The sequence below is a fragment of the Leptinotarsa decemlineata genome, unplaced genomic scaffold (genome assembly GCF_025532065.1).
Source record: "Leptinotarsa decemlineata unplaced genomic scaffold, Ldec_3_MD MMD2_tig00078422_RagTag_RagTag, whole genome shotgun sequence".
NCBI lineage: Eukaryota > Metazoa > Arthropoda > Insecta > Coleoptera > Chrysomelidae > Leptinotarsa > Leptinotarsa decemlineata.
The window spans coordinates 15291872-15307068 of NW_027412747.1; the positions used below are offsets into that span (position 1 = coordinate 15291872).

Sequence of the window (15197 nt, forward strand, 5' to 3'; positions counted from 1 at the left end):
ATTATGCATATTCCACTCCATTTTTATTTTACGTTCAGTTGTTATCTATTACTTTGTGAATGAATTGTCCCAACTGAAAGTAAACTCTTCTTATTGCAAAACTATCATTGTGAAAATCACAATTTGGCAAAATTCTGTAAACCTATCATAGTGAATATCAGAATAAACTACAAAAGAACATTTTGATATGGATTTAAATTATGAATCATTTTTATTTCGTTTTTATATTTATCGTTGTAATATTAAATAGTTCAATCCAAATATTTTTAAAATCACCTTTGAAGTTTATTCCAAGATCAGTAGTTGAATTGGATTATTCTCAAAAAAATCGGTGATGACGTTTTCAATACAATATAGGTCATCCTGTATATCAAAATATTTTATGAAAAAACAATAATCTTCATCAAAAATATATTTTGTTCGTTTTCAATAATATTGTTCAAAGTTTTTAAAACACTGACTTCCTCCCTTGCTTAATTAAAATCATTTGTACTATTGATAATAATCACTAAACTATTTTCACACTATAAACTTCATTCTATCTTCCTAGTTTCTGTTTTATCTAGAGTGAAAACTCATCTAGTAATCTGGCTGTTCGATTTTCTCTTTGCGAACAGTGGAAAGTTTGACGAAGAACTTTGAAAAACTATCATATTATTGCTTTGCACATCATCAACACTTGAAAATATTTCCACCAATCGAAATCTCACTCATGACTTTTTCTTCCACGCCTGAGTCAACTCCTTGAAGATGAAAATGTGGCCGTCGAGCAAACAAAATCGAGCCCCAACAAACAGATACCCAGAACCCATATCACAGGGTAATAATGGCCAACATTAATCCTGAGTTGAAACATGATCAGCAGAAATGTTTGCAAATCCTGGGGCTCATTCTTATTATAGAGCTAAGTTCAATATTGGCGTTATATAGGTTCGGTTAATGTGGCTGGGGTTAAATATCCATTATGATTATTATTGCAGTGTTACGCTTTCATCGATCTGAAAGCGAGATTGGAATGTTTTCAAACTAGTTGATGGTTAAGGGTAGGTGGTGTGAAACATTCGTTTTTCTTTAAGGTGTGGAGGTCAGATTTATTTCTCTAGAGGCGAGGTTGCAGAAAGTACCTATCATTTGTGTGAACGGGTTTTGCCAATGTTCCATTTCATCAATAGTTTCGGAGATTATTGCAAGTTGAACAATATATGGATATATTTAAGTCAATTCAGATCCTTTCCGAAGAAATTATTGTTATCAGATTTTCGGAGTGTCAAATCTGTCTTTTTTTCCTTTTCTTCTCAATGGTTGCTTTGATACCTTCAATGCAGTAAAGGACGTTTTTCGTCAGAATAATAATAATAATAATAATAATAATTTATTTGCAGTTCCAAAATACAACCAACTTTTCATAATTCACAGTATTGCAAACAAAACAGAGCAGTTATTTAGGTTCTAGTGAACCTGTCCATGACAACTTATGGAGAGCAGAAAATAATATATCTACGAATATCTCTGAGGTATTCAACTAATCAAAAAAATAATATAATAGAAAACACAAATGAATACAAATTGCGAATTACAGAAGTTATGGATCTTACCCAAAATAAAGAAAGAAACAGTAACGTGACATTTTGTTTAGCTCATACAAGGCAAACGATGTGCGTATATGTTTTTTATATTCAATTTTTTTTATTTTTTTTTTATTTTTTTTCCTTCTTCCACCCCCTTTTTCCCTCATGAAGGGTCTATCATCATGTGAAAAAAGTTTCTATCCGTTCCAAGAATCCACTTCTTCACATCTTTCTTGAATCTGATCTTATTATTATTAATTCTAATGTTTTCTGGCAATGCATTGTATATCTTGGGTGCTATAAACGAAAAAGTTCTCTGCCCTACCGATTTGTGGGCTTTTGGAATATTAAAATTATCAGCAACTATTGCCCTCGTTCTATAAGTATGACATATCCTTTCAAAATAAATTGGGCTATTCAAATCGAAATTCACACAATGTTTGACATATAATTGTCGGATATCCATAATAGCCAGATCTTTGAATAACTGATCGCTCGAAAAAGTCCTTTTTTTGGATGACATAATTTCAATTGTTTTTTGGACTACTTCCAACTGTTGGAGGTGAATCCTTGTAACGCCGTCCCACCCAATAATTCCATAACCAAGCAGAGATTCGACCAAAGCAAAATATATGATCTTCAGCTCAGTGATATTTAGTATTTGACGAAATAAATAGAATTTATAAAATATTGATCTCACTTTCTTTTTTAGATTTTCGATTTGTATATCACATTTCAGGGAACCCCTAGCCTAACCCCTAGCCCAACCCCTAGCCCAACCCCTAGCCTAACCCCTAGCCCAACCCCTAGCCCAACCCCTAGCCCAACTCCTAGCCCAACCCCTAGCCTAACCCCTAGCCTAACCCCTAACCTAACCGTGGTTGGGTTAGGGGTTAGGTTAGGGGTTTCGTATATATAGTTAAATATAGTTTTAAGTTAGGTTAGGTTATGTTTGGTTAGGTTAGGTTATGTTTAGTTAGGTTAGGTTAGGTTAGGTTTGGTTAGGTTCGGTTTGGTTAGGTTAGATTAGGTTTGGTTAGGTTAGGTTGGGTTACGTTAGGTTAGGTTACGTTAGGATGGGTTAGGTATATATATATATATATATATATATATATATATATATATATATATATATATATATATATATATATATATATATAGTTAAATTCCGGCAACACTGTACACTAGATGTCACGTCGATATAAAAAAAATCATCTATTTCAAAACCGCCAAAAGTCTAAAAATGTTGTATTTATTATATTGTATGGCGGCGGCAACACTGTACGCTGGACGTCACGTAAAGTCAGAGACGAACAGTCAGACGTTAGAGTAAAGTGGAGGGGCTGGTTTCTAGCGACGCGATACCTGAATCTATGAAGATCCCCAGATACGTCACTGATTTTGTGAGTTTCACAACTTGGTTCTCCAAACATATTTTTTGTGTCTGGGCAAACTTGATTCGTAAGATGCAAATGGTAAAATATGTGTTTTCTTCACATCCACTGTCAATAAATTACGTTTGAACCATCTAGTTATTTTCTGCAGATCTCGTTCTGCTAATTCTTCAACTTCATCCCAAGAATCTGCCACATATAAAATCACAGTATCATCAGCAAATGAAATGATTAGTTAGTCCGGACGACTTTAGCCTCAATAGTGAATCCAAATAAATAATGAATAAAACCGGCCCTAAAACGGTACCTTGAGGAACGTCACATTAAACCGACTCCTCCGAACTCAAAATTCCAGTTACTAGAACTTGTTGTTTCCTACCTGTTGAGAAGTTTCTGAACAAATCCAACACCGCTCCTCTGATACCAAGATGTCCCAGTTTTTCCAGCAAAAGCCCATGACTGACCGTGTCGAAAGCCTTTGCTAAGTCAACGAAAACACCCAGACAGCCTTTTTTGTTATCAAGAGCATTGTATATCAAGGAAGTAAGCTTTGCGATGGCGTCTTGTGTGCTTTTCCTTTCACGAAAACCATATTGTGTTTCTGAAATAATGTTGTTTCTATCTAAATATTCCACCAATCTCTTTTTTATGATTTTTTCGAACAGCTTTGCAAAAGATAAAGTCGAAGATATGGGTTGATAATTCGATATACTTGTTTTTTCCCTCCTTTAAACATTGGCTTAATAGTAGCCGTTTTGAAATGATCTGGTACTATACCAGTTTCCGTACAGAGTTTGAAAATATAACACAGTGGTTCAACTATATATTATCCAATAATTTAATGATTTCATTTTTAATATAGTCTCCTCCAGATGCTTTGCCATCTTTTAAATTCAAACATATACTTCTCAATTCCCCTCCGTCAGTGGGTTTCAAGAATAAAAATTTACATGTGAATTCAAACTTATGTTCGCCTATGAGATTTGAAACTTTCTTAGCTAAATTTTGGCCTACATGCGAGAAATAATAATTCATTTGATTTGATATTTCTAGTGAATCAGTGATTTCAGTATCGTCTTCTAGGATTATTTTTGTGATATTTTTGTGTTCTCGTTTAGACTTTTTCAATAATTTATTCAGATAGTTGCTATAATTTAAATATTCTATTCTCTTGTCATCATCTATCGGATTTTTTATATAGATTTGAAATAGTTTGTCTCGTTTTTTTTATTGAATTCACTAGTCTCTGTGTTATCCACGGTTTTTTTTCCTTCTCATTTTCAAGGTGAATGTTGTTGTCGATGAATTTTCGTTGTCACCAGTAGCGTCTGTACGGGATTTACATTGAATCATTTGCTTTTTTTTAAGACAAAACTCATGCACTACAGGAAAATCCTACAGGAAAATCCTACAGGAAAATCCAATTGAAATATTCAAAAATATATTTTTATTGCAAATCTACAACATGAAACGGACCTACATACAAAATTTTTGCCTCCGCATTTAATACCTGAGCAGCCAAATTTTTGGTGCTCAGACCAGTATGGGGAAACACAGATGAATGACTGAGTGTTGAGTGAGTGAGACTTCCGCTTCCATGAGTATAAATTGTAGTTCCCATTCATAGACATCTCCATGGTAAAACTCGAGTTTATGAGGAAACCATGATTTTCTCTTTCTGTCTATGTTTTAAATCTGAAAGTTTGCTAGCTCCAATTTATTATCAATGTCGTCCAGAACAAATTCTGACAATTTAAAAAACAAAACCATATTCGAACTCAAAACTCATTATGTGATGCTGTGCAGTGAGTACTAAATACTGATGGGAAAAAAATAAACAGATTTTAAGTTTCTATTACAGTGATTACAAGGTTGTTGTCGACCTTGTTAGTGAAATCAAAAATGAAACAAAGTCAACAGTGAAAGTAACTATTTCAACAACTAGGATATATTGAGAAGATCTAACTTGAAGAACTCAACGTTCTTTCAAAACAACAGGGTATTATCGAAATAATTCATGTCATATAAAATGATCGGTTTATATTAGTAAAGTGAAGTAAAGTAAAGTAAACTTTATTGACTACACTGTGAATAACTTACACGAGTAGCAGGTCAGCAACAGTACACATATAAATATATAAATATAAAAAAATAAATATGTAAAAAGAAGGTGAATGTATAGCAATGGACTAATGAATTGCGGAGTTCATGTATTCTTCTATTGAATAAAAGCAATGTTCAGTCGAAGTTTTTTTAATTTTTTTCTCGAAAAGATACATGATGAGCTTTGTTAGGCCTTCATTAAGTTTATTGTACAAATTCAAGTTGGGGGAGTTGGAAAAAGGCATTTTCAGTCTGAACCTGTTTGGCCTCACCAGACTATTATTTCGGGTGGAAGAGTTGTAGAAGTCTGAGTTCAACTTCAGATTTTCCCTATTTCTGTGCAATTCAATAAGGGTTTGATGTATATACAGTGTGTCAATTTGAAAACTTCCCACCCTCAATATCTCCCTTCCAGTACAAAATATGAAAAAATGGTCAGACAGGTCAACTTTATTTGCAAGGGGGACACTCTGAATGAATATTTTCAACCCTCGGGGTTCAACCCCCTAGGAGGGGTGGATGTTACCCTCAGAATTTCAAATGGAAAGGGGGGTCAAGTGGCACATCATTTTGAAGGGCATTCAATTCGCTTGCCGACGGTGCCCTCATTTATTATTTTCAGATCAGCAGTATCCGAAAATGTAGTTCTAAACTAATAGAAGTAATTAGAATTGGCCTATACTAAAATGCCTGGTTATCAAGTTAGTATGCAAAGAAATACAATTTACTGACTCTCTTATAAGTAAAACTTGTGATGACGGGTCAGCTTTTCAACTTTCCATCAGGGGTAAAATTAGACAAGCCTCAAAAAATTTACATTAATTAGTTATCTGATTTCGGTGACTTTCATTTGGGTTTATTATCGGATTTAAAACTCTTATCCTTTTTTTGTTACTTCTGCTATAAAAAGTATCGTTTTTTGAGCAAAAAAGGTGTTCATCGCATTCAAGCCATTTGGTAGTACTATCATTTCAGTTTCATTTGTTGAGCTGATCAGCGATACCTTAGAAAGTGTATAAATTGTAAGAATGGTTTACACTATCCAAGACCGAATTGAAATAATTTTTATTTATGGAGAGGTGGGCAAGTGCGCACGAAGGGCGGCATCTCTTTTTAATGAAAGAAATCCAAATCTTAATATAAGTCACCGGTATGTGCTTGATTTGGTGACAAAGTTTTCCGAAACTGGTTCGGTGAAGAATAAAAAAAGGAATAACCCCAGAGTACTGAATGAGGATGCTCAAATTGAGGTGTTGGGAACATTTGCTGCAGAGCCGACTAGCTCCTTACGATCAGTAGCAGAACAGACGGGAATGTCACACGAGACTGTAAGGAAAGCACTGAAAATGCACAAATTTCATCCATATAAAATGCAGATTCTCCACGAGCTCCATGAGGATGATTATGACAGAAGAATAGAATTCTGTGAAATCATGACTCTTCGAATCAATGCTTTACCTAATCTTCTGTTCAATATCTGTTTCAGTGATGAATGTTCATTTTTCCTGAATGGCAATGTTAATAGGCAAAATTGTCGCTATTGGAGTGACGAAAACCCTCACAATTTTCGAGAAGGACATACACAACACCCACAAAAAGTTAATGTTTGGGCTGGTATTCTTGGAAATGCCATTATCGGACCTTTATTTTTTGAAGAAAACTTGAATGGTGATCTGTACCTAGATATGCTTCAAGCACCTATCGATCCACTTATAACTCACGAGCTCGAAACTCAAATTGATGCACACGGTAATTTACTGTTGCAGGAAGATTTGTTACATTTCCAACAGGACGGTGCGCCACCTCATTATTTTCGCCCCGTCCGACAATGGTTGAACGAGCGATTCCGGGAGAGATGGATTGGCAGAAGGGGATCAATTGAGTGGCCACCGAGATCACCGGATTTGACTCCATTAGATTTTTTTCTTTGGGGATATCTCAAATCTGTCGTTTATAAAACACAGCCCACTGATATGGATGACCTCAAAGGACGAATTACAGCAGCATGCCGGTCAATTAGTGGTGAAGTTTTCCAAAATGTTCGAGAGGAGTTCGAAAACAGACTGTATTACTGTTTAGAGCAGAATGGACAACATTTTGAACATATTATCAGATAAAGCGTAACAAGATGGTTGAAATTTGTTTTTTGCAATTTAGTATTTTTTGTTTGCACTCGATGCGTATTTCGTTAACTAAGTAGTTCTACATTCCTCTCACATCCACGAATTCGAATATTACTCAAGGGTTGGAACGATGCTACCTAGTACGATGCTCTCCTTTTCCAATAGTCCATTACAATCATTTGTTTTGAATACCAACCTGAATACCAAACATCTAGTGCGGGCGAGTTTTAATCATTTATTCTTATTCACTTCTAATCACCGTTCGTTTGGAACGTTATTGTTCAAAAACTGCTCATCAAAAACTAATGAAAAAGGTATCATTGGCAAGAGAATTGAATGCCCTTCAAAATGATGTGCCACTTGACCCCCCTTTCCATTTGAAATTCTGAGGGTAACATCCACCCCTCCTAGGGGGTTGAACCCCGAGGGTTGAAAATATTCATTCAGAGTGTCCCCCTTGCAAATAAAGTTGACCTGTCTGACCATTTTTTCATATTATGTACTGGAAGGGAGATATTGAGGGTGGGAAGTTTTCAAATTGACACACTGTAGATGCAAGGAAGTGGCATTATTAGATTTTTGATGAAAAGTGGCCTACAAGGTTGGTTGTAGCGCGTACCTTCAATTATTCTCAATGCCCTTTTTTGCAACTGTAATACTCTTGTTGCCTGACTAGAATTTCCCCATAAAATGGTACCATAGCTTATATGCGAATAGGAGAGAGAGTGGTATGTAGTCAATAGCACATTTTTGTTCACAATATTTTTCAGTTTACGCAGCAAAAATAGTTGGCTAGACAGTTTATTGCATAGATGGTTTATGTGGCTATTCCACTTCAATTCATCATCGAGAGTTATCCCCAGAAGTTTAGCAGTGGATTCATTTGAAATGTTTTCATTAGAGGAGAATATGATGTGCTGGGTCTTATCATTGTTTATTTTGAGTTTATTTGTCGTGAACCACAGTTCTGCTGTGGAGGCAGTAGTCGCCATAAGTTCATTGAGTACAAGTCGACTATAATGCGAATTTATTAATGAAGTGTCGTCAGCAAATACATTACACATATCCGGAAACAAGTAATGAAATATATCATTAACATAAATGGTTAACAACAATGGCCTAAGTACGGATCCCTGTGGCACGCCATGGTCAGTACGAGCCCGTAGCGAAGTAGTTCCGTTGACAGATACCACTTGTTGACGGTTGGTTGAATAAAACTTCACGAGATACAGTGGGGTTTCTCTTACCCCATAGTGCTCGAGCTTTGTCAGAAGCAGCTCATGTGAGGCGTTTGCCAATATTTTATTCAACCCACGGAAGATGATTTCAAATGAGACATATGCCCTGATAGTAACATGTTTCACAAAATACTTGGAAGTATGAGTTGATTCATATAACGTGAACATACGAATTTCTTGGTAACTACATTCGATTAGCTTTTTTTTTTTAATTTTTTATACTGGCACACTCGTCTTGATCATATGTTTACAGTTTAAGCTGTTTACCTTTTTCAGTTTGTTTGTGAAGGAGACATAAAAATTGAAAGTTTTTTACGTTTTCGGCAACTGTCTGCTATCAAAAAAAATTAATCGAAGAATTTACAACAAATTTCGTATGAAAAATGAAATCAAGTGCTCAAAAACACTCCGGATGTTCTGTATCTGTATATGTAGAGTACAGAGGGTGACTGTAGGCCCACATCACTTAGGCCACATGTGAGCCATTGTATATCCTCCCGAGGAGTTGTCCTCCTTGGTCATCGTCCATCCTGTCCTTTCCAGGAAGGTGATAGGTCAATAGAAGACATCTCCTTTATATCGGCAGGTGTAGACCAAGACTCGCCGAACACACACTCTCTTATTGACGATAAACCATGACACTCGCATAAGACATGCCTGACAGTTTCAACTTCCCGTCACACATCCTGCATAGAAGTATTTCCCCTAGCCCCATAATATAGAGGTGTTTCTTAAGTTGACAGTGGTTAGTTAGAAATCATACTGATAAGTATGAGATTTTTCTTTTCATTGCCAGATATTTCTTTAGCGCCAACTTCCCAGGGTCACCCAGGGTGATCCTGGCAAGACTGCATCCTTTGATTCCATCCCATCTCTTTAGGGATTGAGCATGGGTGTGACGTTTGGCTAATTCCGCAATTGTCGAAGTCATCAGGCCGTAGGTATTACTGGGACCTGAAACTCTTAATCCAGCCGCTTCCTAGGCTAACCTAGGTTAGCCTAGAAGCCACGACAGAACTAAAGGTTATCGCAATGCGATAACCTTTACTTCTGTCGTGCCCTTCAACCCAACCTCAGGATAATGTTATTATGAACCGAGGCTTTGGCTAAATCTTGGTGACAATCTAGTACTAGCCCTTAGGTAATGCGTTGTATGTTCAAACTAATAGGACTTATATACTAACAGTGCAGATTGTTGTTTTTGCCAGAAATTCCTTTCCTGGTTATTTCTTTTGTGGCGATTGAGATACCAGCAAGTTTTGTTGGAACCACGCTGGTATTTTTTCCATTTTCCACTTAATCCTTAGGCTCTGGGTGATCTGGAGTATATATGCATATTACATTTGTAGCATCTGACTCTGTGTTTTGTTTTATTTGTATTTTGTAGGGTTTATTAAACAATCGTAACACGGCCATTAACGCAACCCGCAACCTCCTCAACGTACAGGTCAAGAGGGGCCAGACCAGTTACTACGTCCATTGTTCTGCTCATAGCTCCTGTGATGTTTCAACAAGCCAATCGCTGTATTTGATATAATTTTTAGATGGCCGTTGTTTGTAGAACTTTCGGTCCATATGCAATGGTTCCGGACGTTAACATAGGTCTTATTATTGCAGTGCAGATCCAGGTGACCACACGGGGTGGTCCTCCGATATTGCTCATAAGCCACATATGATCTTTTTGCTCTACACTGTAGATGAGAGATCCATGTTAGCTTCCTATCGAGGATAGTACCAAGGTATTTCACCTTTTCACAGAAGTTAAGTTTGCTTTTGAAGATTTCGGGAGGTTTCAAGACCGAAAAACTCATTTTCCTGCTGGAAAGGACCATCTCAGTACTCGCTTCGGCGGTACATATATTAAAATTGAAATTATACAGAGAAGATTAGCATGGTCCTGCGCATTTCAGATGTTGACAGTGGCATAGGGTGATTGAACTCTGAGTCAGAAAAATGTTGTACAAGCTCTTCAGAGAAGGACGTTACAGCACATCAACAACAGATAAAAATGTTGAGAAAGTAAAGAAAATTGTTATGGAGAATCATCGAATCACTATAAGAGAAGTTGCTGAGAATGTCGGCATGTCGGTTTGCACAGGCCCTGCAATTTTTTCAGTTAATTTGGGCATGACGCGTGTGGAAGCAAAGTTCGTTTCAAAATTGCTACACATGAGCATAGCTCAGGAATTGTTGAATGACATCAGCGGCGATTCACATCTTCTCAAAAGTATCACAACTGGTGACAAATCACGAGTATATGATAATGACGTTAATACTAAAGTACAATCTGCCCAATGAAAGAGCCCAGGTGAGCCATGATCACGAAAAGCACGCCAAGTTCGATCAAATGTCAAGGTTTTGCTCGACCGCATCAGGAGTTCTTTCCACATGGTCGTATGGTCAATAAGGAGTTTTATCTTCAAGTTATGCGTCGCTTGCAAGAAGGAATACGAAGAAAACGTCGGTATTGTGGGAAAACAAATGATAGGTTTTGAATGCACCTGCTCAGTCGTCATCCACCAGATTTGACTCCGCAAGATTTTTTTGGTTCCCAAGATTGAAGAGACCCATTGATGGATAAAAACTGAATCGCATAAAACTCAAGGACATATAAAAAAATGCATATTTCCATATCGAAATTGCTTCGATGAATAGAAAAACGCCGGCACAAGTGTATAATATCTGAAGGGAACTACTTTGAAGAAGACGAAATAGAAATTAGTGAAGAAATAATTATTTTTTGAGGAAAATGAAAATTCACCTAATTTCATTATAATTTGAGACACGCTGCTCTCATCAAGAACATTGTGGTTTAGTGTTTCATTTTCTATTCACAGACTGTTCATAATAACCATCATTTGACCAATGCAACGATCAACGTAGAGATAATACTTGGTTCTCGTGCTTTAAGAGCCCACTGTATAATTCCCTCAGAAACTTGAGGTCAATTCATTGATTTCTGGCACAGGAGTTTGAGAGGATTCACCGAATGAATAAAAGATAATGAGGATTACCCGGAATTGCTTTTCCGATCGATCCCGCAACGCCCTTCGTGTTTTTATGACGGTGACCAGAACTCTCCTCCAGTTTATATAACTCGACAGAAAACATCCCTGAAAACGCCGATGGCTATCAGCTGAGCCCTCCAATTATTATTGGCAACAAGACCGATGTTTTTTCGTACGGAGCTCTGCGTTGCCGTCATCCGTTTTGACGGCCATTTCATCTTCTTTCATTTATTATCTTTATAGAGTGGTCCATTAGGAAATGCACGGGTCCCGTTGAATCCGGGCCAGTCTGCTCTGTCACATCTTTAGTGATGTATTGCCGCGACCAGGACAGTTTGTTATCCCCGATAATTCACCACTAAATAAAATGCACTCCATTCTGTAGAACGGTTGCTTGGCGAAATTTTATTGGATGGCCATTTAAGCTAGCTTAATAGTTTTGTAGAATGTTTTTGGAATATAACTGCCGGAGTTTGAGATAGATAGACATCAATTTCCAAATTAAACAAAGTTTATAGAAAAGTATACAGTAGTGACATAGTATTGCAACTTAAAAGTTCCGAACATAAATACAATTATAAATAGTACCATTACAAGTATTTATCTAATGGAAAAACATAATTCACTTATGAGTTTTTAGTCGAGTCATTGATTGAGTAGTTAGATTACTTGAATGTAATTTTTTGATTCACCCCTTCAATTTATTAAAATAAATTAATTTTCAAAAGAGTTTTTCATACAGCACTACTATAACATGTCCGATTCTCAAGTACAGAACATGTGCTATGAGAAATTTTAATCATCTGTTTTCACAGTCGCGAACAAAGTATAGAACAAGAAGAAAATTTCGCAAAAAACACCATTTCACATATATTAAACGAAACTACAATCATTCTTATAGAATTGAATCAGGCATTATTCACAGGATGTCCACACAATATACTGCATGGGCTAAAAAGTCTCAGGCCTAACGCATAGATGGCACTAGTTTCATTGCAATCATCGTTTTTTCAGTTAGTAGTAACCTTTGAAAGAAAGCTTTTGACATTTCTTGATATTCTACTCACAAGTTTGTTAGTTATTGTGCTAAGAGTGACACTACTTTCAAAATTTTTAAAACTATGGATCAAACATTTGTGTTTAAATTTTACACCGCCTCAAGCGAATCAATGGCTTGAAAAGTGTTATGAAGACCCCGCACCATCGGAAACAATAATTGAACGTTGATTTGTTGACTTCAAACGTGGTCCTAGAGATATCGATGATGCAGAACGCAGTGGACGTCCAAATGAGGCAATAACACCTGAAAATATAAAAAAATACGCAAAATCATTTTCAATGATCGAAAAATGAAGTTGCGTGTGAGCTGACATTGTGAAGGTTTGAAAAAACTGTTGGCATTATATTGTATGAGCATTTCACTATGAGAAAGCTCTGCTCAAGCTCTGTTGACCAAACACAAGAACGTCCTGATAGTTCTGAGCAGAGTTTGACCATGTTCAAACATAAAAAACTGGAATTATCGCATAGATATGTGGCAATGGGTGAAATATGAATCCATCTCTTCAATCCGGAATCAAACAGATCTCCATCTGAGTGGAGAACAACTGGTGAAAGGTTATGGCCTCGGTTGGGATGTGCGTGTTGTAATATTCATCGACTATCTTGAGAAGACAATTTCCAATGATATTGATATCATATAGAGTTATTGTAGCGTTTGAAGGTCGACGTTGCGAAAAAATGACCTCGTTTGAAGAAAAAGAAAGTGCTGTGTTGTATGTGTTGTATGAAATAGGCTTCAAATTGCTCCCGCATATACCATATTCGCCAGACTTGCCTCCCAGCGACTATTGACTATCCGCGAACGTCAAAAAAATGCTCAAAGTTAAGATATTTTGCTCGAATGAAGAGGTATTGCTGAAACTGGGGCCTATTTTGAGGCAAAAGATAAATCGTTCTTCAAAAGTGTTATCAAAATGTTAGTGCGGCGCTGGAATGACTGTGTGGCTCTAAAAAATACCTTTTTTTTTCTGGACTTTCCAGCTCAGGTTAGTATATGAGAAAAGTTAATTTTACTTACATGGAACACTGTTATCCTGAATGGCGGACATAAATGTATCGCATTGAAAAACTTGCCCTATTATCTCTTCAGCACCAATCTGATTAGGCACTTCATTTATTCATATCATTATGAGTTTATGTCACGAATGAGTTAAATCTACTCATGTCATCGAGTACACTACGTAATGATATTAATCCGCTTATTTGATTCAATCCCAGCCATAGGAATCTTATTTAAATTGGAAGGGGATTATTTTTAGGAGAGATTAGTGTTTGAGAAATAGAGGCTTTGGTTCCCTACTTCTTCATCTTTATACAAAAACTAGTACTATGTTGCTGTATCACTGCTGTTTCAATGTTTTGACAGAATCAGAATCAACGAACTTAGGCGTGGACAGCTTTATAGAACAGTGCTTTCAAAAAATTGTTCTACAGCGCCATCTAGTGGTGAGGTGGTGAGTTACAGAAAAATGTATAGCCTAAAAACCTTCTCTATGGAAAATTAGTTTCAGATGTCAAGTTTCATCACGATCGGTTGGGCGATGTAGAAGTTTATCACTTACCAACCAAGCAACCAACCAACAAACATCCCTTTTCATATATTAGATGTTGGAAACTATCGAAGAAAATAAGAAAGCGAGCCATTTCATGCTTTTTTCTTTCTTTGTGAGTTTTCTCCATTTTTGGATGGAGATGGAACAGTAGAAACACAAAACCTTTCTTTCTCATAAACAGAATATATCAGAACTTGTGAAAAATTCATTTATTCTTTACCTATATTCCTGCTAGAACAGTTAACCACCAAATTTCAAATATTAAATAAGAAAAGATTATTTAAACTCCGGTTATTTGTACCGTACTACAAAGTTCATTTCAGCTTATAAATATTCTAAGTACAAAGGGATTTGGATTTTGAACACGTTTACACCTACATATAGCATTTGTTATATTTGGATGTGTTGTTTGTTAAATAGGATGAAGCCAGGATTTGTTCACGTTAATACGGTAATTTATTCATTCGCTTTGAATTTTACAAATCTGGGTAGGGCGAGAATGATATATCCCTTTATAATTCGTGTCCTTTTAAAGGTGTTCATGGACCGCTACCCTTAATGTGCCAACTAATGTGTGGAAAAAGTTTGATCAAAATAATTCACAAGGATGCAGAAGGAGTGGGATACCAATTGAATTGCAAAGGTTTCTGAAACGTTTAATCTTTGGGGTGAAAGTTTAAAATTATTTCTTTGAAACATATGCCTCACATAAATTATATGTAGCTTCCAGTAGGATTTTCAATTTCAAAAATATAATGTGATAATTTTCGAAAACGATTCTTTGAATCAAATATATTGAATCATCTGAAATGAAAACTGATTGACAGGGACCGATTACTTTTTCTGGGGAAAAGAAAAACACAAACTATTTTCCAAGTTTTTACAGAAAGTATTTTCGAAATTGATGCCTTTTTCCATGCCTTTCAATGTGGTACGGAAAGCAATATAGAGATCCACAATTATACAGGATAGAAAGAAGCTGTAAACCTCAACCGAATTTGAAGGAGTTCAGGAATAACAAACATCATAACAAATTTTACATATTCACATTTGGTCTAACTTTCCCTATCGCACCTACAGAGCATTCCACCATTTTTTTTAAATGGATCACCCTATATTGTTTCGCATTATCAGATGTTTCACGATGG

The 15197-nt window shown here is 36.2% G+C and overlaps 1 protein-coding gene and 1 pseudogene across 1 annotated transcript in view; both read left to right on the forward strand.

The window, feature by feature from the left end:
- Window positions 1-15197, forward strand: part of side-II (sidestep II transmembrane protein) — a gene marked incomplete at its 5' end in the record, with an annotated part of 375227 nt that overhangs the window by 281394 nt on the left and 78636 nt on the right. The gene's annotated exons all lie outside the window — the stretch shown is intronic.
- LOC111511906 (U6 spliceosomal RNA) lies at window positions 10263-10330 on the forward strand (annotated as a pseudogene).